The 5228-nt window shown below is 46.0% G+C and overlaps 1 long non-coding RNA gene across 1 annotated transcript in view; it reads right to left on the bottom strand.

Moving 5' to 3' along the window:
• LOC137476579 (uncharacterized) overlaps positions 1–5228 on the bottom strand; it is a 110561-nt gene that overhangs the window by 76048 nt on the left and 29285 nt on the right. The gene's annotated exons all lie outside the window — the stretch shown is intronic.

Raw genomic sequence — 5228 nt, 5'->3', positions numbered from 1 at the left:
GGGACGCGCCCGGGGGCGGGGACGGGACGGGGCGGTCCCCGCGCCGGGGACACCCGTGACAGCCCGCAGCAGCGGCGTATTTCCCCTTATCAGCGGCGACATCCCCAGCGGGGGATGTTAAGGGAGAGTATTTGGTTTTTCGGGCGGTTTGTGCCCTGCGCGGGTCCGCTCCCGTTTCCCTGCCCTGCGCAGCCGGAGCCGCTGCCAGATGTTCATCCTTGCCAGATGTTTGCCCGTGTGGCCCGCGGCTCCATCCCCCCCAGCTGTAGTGCAGCTCGGTAAAACACCAATTGGATTTTAAATTCTGAACGTTCTGTCCTTCCCCCCGAAAAAATAAAAGCCAAAGAAGCTTTGCTTTCACCCGAGGCAGCGAGGCCGGCAGGGGATGGGCTCTGGGAAGCTGCTGGAGGCAGCTGGAATTTCAACAAGCCCGATTTTATTTGAGGTTGAGGGTGAACAAGCCCGATTTTATTTGAGGTTGAGGGTGAATCATCTCTGGTTTGCTCCATGGGCTCCACGGCTTAAAGCAATGGAAAAGAAAATAGTGTTTTTGTGCTGAAATCCTGACCTGCTGCACTGTGCTGCTGGGAGAAGGGAAAGGGAAGGAAAAAGAAATGAAAGGAAGGGAATTAGAATGGAATGGACTAGATTAGAATCAAACAGAAGAGAGGATTGCAGTAGGAAGACAGTCACAATGAGCAACTAATCCACCTCCCTGACCAATTCAGGGCTGGCCAAAGGTTACCAAGGGACGCACCCCCTAATTGGTGTCAGTACAGAGACCTTACAGAGGCTGCAGCAGCTCAGCTGAAGGGCTCAGCTGCGGCTGATATCCCAAAAAAAAAAAAAAAAAAAAGGCAAAAATCTGTTGACTTTGGCTCTGATTAATTTTAGCATAAATTCCTCTGGTTCGACGGCAGCCTCCTCTCCAATGGGGCTCCAGCCTGGATTTTAACATCCTTCAGCTTCATGCAGTACTTGTCCCAGGGATTCAGGCCAAACCTGAGGGTGTAAAAATGCCAGGGATGCACATGAGAATGGCTGGAAATTGAGTATTCCATGGAAATATGTATATTATACCTAATATGCATTAAGTGCTAGATATTAAGAATATTAGTACAAAAGAAACGCACTGAATGAGGGAGTGCTGCTCCACCTGCCTCTGACAGCACCCAACCCCCAGGAAACAGACCCTGCAGTGTCTTTGGAGGTGTTTTAGGGCAGAGGGGCCCGGAGAGGATTCAGGCCAGTAAAGCTGGAGGATCCCTGATGATCCACGAGGAGCTGCAGCTGCCTGAGCCCGTGACACGGACAGGGCTGTGCGAATTCCTCAGGGCACGGGCCTTTCCCTTCCTCCCTAAGGCTCCCTCCAGATGTCTTCGGGAGGAAAGGTTCGCATGGAAAATGTGCGTTGCTCTTTTCAGGATTTTACTCAAAGGCTTCAAACGTGAACCAAAAAGGTTTGCCTGCTTTTTTTCTCCTGCTCCAATGCCCTAAGGTTTGTACTTAGACACAGAATTCACAGAATGACTAGCTTGGAAGAGACCTCAAAGGTCATCGAGTCCAACCCAACACATGATGATAAAGAAAAATTGTCCAAAAGTCAGTGGATACAGAAATCAACACCAGATCTAATTAATTCCTTAATTTAAATAAGGACTTAGTTACATTTTTTATTATATATTGTTATATGTTATATATTCTGTATTAGTATATATTTTATATTATATATATTATTATTTATACTATAATATACTATAATATACTATACTATACTATAATATAATATAATATACTATAATATAATATACTATAATATAATATAATATAATATAATCAAATCATATATTAATAATATATCATATATTATATATATAGTAATGTATAATATAAAATGTATAATATATATAATATTCTACATTATTATATTATTATATTATTATAATATATAATATATAATACATAATATAATATATTATATATTATATAATATAATATATATTATATAATAAAATATATATTATATATTAATATATATTTATATATATAGTAATATATATTATATATATAATTATATATATATAATATATATAATAAAAATATAATATAATATAATATAATATAATATAATATTATATTATATTATATTATATTATAATATAAGATATTGTAAATATATATTTTATATAATAAGTATTATTATTTATACATATTTATTTATATATTTAATGTTTATTTACTTTAAATAAAGCAAGCTGCAGCAAGGGTGATGAGTGAGGCTGGATGGGGCTTGGAGCAACGTGACCTGGTGGAAGGTGCCCCTGCCCATGGAACAAAATGGCCTTTAAGGTCCCTTCCAACCCAATTCCACGATTCCACGATCCCGCATCCACGGGGTGGGTGCTGGAGCCCTTTGCACACAGAGCCAGCGGTGCTCCTCATCTGAGTCATGCCGTGGTGACTCACAGGACACCCAGGTGTGGCCGCTGAGCTTCACAATTCCGCCTGCTGGGACCCAGGGAAGGGGAAGGTTGTTTTATTGCCAGGAGTCAGCAGAGCAGGGCTGGAACAGCCCGGCTTTGAGGGACGTGTAAGGCACAGATCTCCTCACTCACAGCGCTGTGATGCCTGGCCAGGCAACCCTGGCTCTTCCAAAGTGGGTGAAGAATTAGTCATGCCTCAAAAATCAATATATTCCATGGGCTTGGATTTTTTTTTAAGCACTCCCAAGTATCTTGTTTGCTTTAGAGAACCCTCAATGCAAAACAAAACCCTCCTTGGTACCATGGATGATTTCAAGCTCCAAATTGCAAATCCAGGGGGTGGGAGATGGAGGACCCACGGAGGTGGATCTGCCATGAGACCACCCCATTTCTGGGGGATGCGCTCTCAACTTGCCCTTCACTGCAGCCAAACACTCCAAGCACGAGTTGTTTTCCCCATTTTAGAATTCCCAGCATTTCTCCAGTGGCCAGAGCCAAAGGACATCTGACAGTGGCTGGGCCTGCCTGGGGTGGCTGGTGTTCCTCATTGCAGCTGGTTCAGGGCTGTGGAAAAACACCCCACTGCAACAGGTAATTGATCTCCAAAAGTTAAATAACTTTAAAACAGTATTTCCAAACTGCTCAATGGAAAATAATAACCAGGAAGCTGCTCCTCTCTTCCTGGTGGTAAATTAATTGGAGGAAACCAGTCTAGAAGGCAAGAAGCTCCATGGCGTGAGAGATCCACTTCCCTTCCCAGAGGAGAACAACCCACAGCCACATGTCCCTGCCTCGTGATTTCTGTGGCCTGATGTGTGGGGGACTGGCAGCACCCACCGTGTGCAATGTTTGGGCTGCAGATCTGCCACGGGGGCCGTGCTTGATTCTAAAGTGCTAAATTCAGCCCACCATCTCTGCCTGTGCAACCTCCCAGGCTGGGAGCTGTGACAGCATCACCTCCTTTCTCAGAGCTGGGGATGAGGCTTCGAGGAGCCTCTGTGGAGTCCCTCATGGCACTTCCCGAGGTGTCACTGCAGCTCCAGCCCCGAATTCCTGTGGCTGAGTCACCTCTGACTCTCCTCACAATAAAAAGGGCATCACAGCAAAGTCAGGCAATGGGAATCTCCTCTGTGACCTGCCAGACTTGAGCAATATCATCCCAGGAGTTCTGAGAGCAGGGATTGAAGAGTCTCCCTCCTCCTCCTCCTCCTCCTCCTGCAGCCCTTTTGGGGACTTGGTTCATCCCAGAGCTTCCTTGGCTGCATCACCATCTCCCCCTCCCCAAACATCACTTTGCCCCAGCACTGGGGAAAAGCTTCATCAGAGGAAGGCTGAGAACTTCAGCAGCTCGAGTTTGATGGCAAAGAAAGGAAAGCCAGTGGATAAGGAGCACCACCCCTGCTGCTCACATGAACCCTCGTGTGTACCAGCATGTCTGGGCTTGCTCTCTTTATCCTCCTTTTATTCTTTTTATAAAGCACCAAAGCAAAACTCCTGCCTTTGAAGCTTCCTCCTCCTCCTCCTGGACAGCACCAAACTGCAGCTCACCCAGTCCCCTCCTGCTCTGGCAGCACCAGGAGAGCTGCGAGTCCACCCCAAAAATCTTCACCCAGCTTCTCATGCTGAGGCTGTAGATGAGCAAAACCCTGCAAAGGCTCGAAGCTTTCATAGGATTAAAGATGAGGAAATGAGAAGCACTTTGAGGCTGACATTCAGATCTGACCAGAAGTTGCTTTTCGAGCGTTAAATGAGTCTTGTAGCAAATTGTGTCAACAGAGATTTTACAGAAGTCCTCACACTCCCCCTGGCTTTGAAGAAATTCCATCCTCCTCTGCAGCCTGGCGGCCAGGGGCTCTTATGGAGCATGCTTCATGCAAATATTATTAAATAACTGCAGTAGAAATGCCCACAGTGACCCCAAATGCCGGTGCAGATGAGGTCAAAGATCCCCATGGCTCGTTGCCATCAAAATCCAAGACCTTGGTGCTTTTCTTGCCCACCCTCTGTTGGTGGGCACTCAGCCAACCCCTCCAGAAGCTCCTCCAGCCTAAAAAGCTGAGAGGAATAGTGCTGTGCTGAAGGAAGGGATTTCATCAGTTCATGGCAAACCTCACTGAGGGCAGGGAAAAGCCCCCTTGTCTCTGGGACAGATGGTCCACGAGGAGAGTAAAATCCCTGGGTGACACCACAGTGAGCACAAGGGGTTGGGAAAAACATGAAGGGCAAAGAAAGCCAGGACAGCTTCACCCAGCAGAAAGCCTCAGTACCAACCCCTCTGAAGAGTTTAGAACAACTTTATCACACAGCAATCCCAGAAGCTTTGAGGTTGGGAAACACTTTTAGGATGATTACATCCAACCTCAATGGGTGGCTTTTGCCAGATCTCAGGGAACCAGAGGTGAGGGAAAGGGAGGAGCTTTGGAGGAGTCCTTTTCCTTCTTTTCTGCACCAGATTTTTGCAGAGCACAGAAATCCATCCTGCTGTGAGCCCTTACACTAAGCAGGCCCCAGATTTAAACCTCCTGTGTTTGTGTTCTTCCTGCAGCAGCCAGAGCTCGGGCAGTGCAATGTCTGTGCAAAGGAACAGGTTCTAAAAACCTCTCCCAGCAGCGCCATATGTCACTAAAATGTTGGTTTTGCCACTTTTTTATCAAGTTCAGTGTTAAAAGTAATCAATAGCAGACACAGCCCCCTCTCCCAGAGGCTTTGCAGGGCAGGTGGAGCAGCAGCAGAGCTCTCTGGTGA

The sequence above is a fragment of the Anomalospiza imberbis genome, chromosome 6, assembly GCF_031753505.1.
Source record: "Anomalospiza imberbis isolate Cuckoo-Finch-1a 21T00152 chromosome 6, ASM3175350v1, whole genome shotgun sequence".
Classification (NCBI taxonomy): domain Eukaryota; kingdom Metazoa; phylum Chordata; class Aves; order Passeriformes; family Viduidae; genus Anomalospiza; species Anomalospiza imberbis.
Note: the sequence above shows the minus strand (reverse complement) of the source record. Positions and strands in the feature narration are given on the sequence as shown.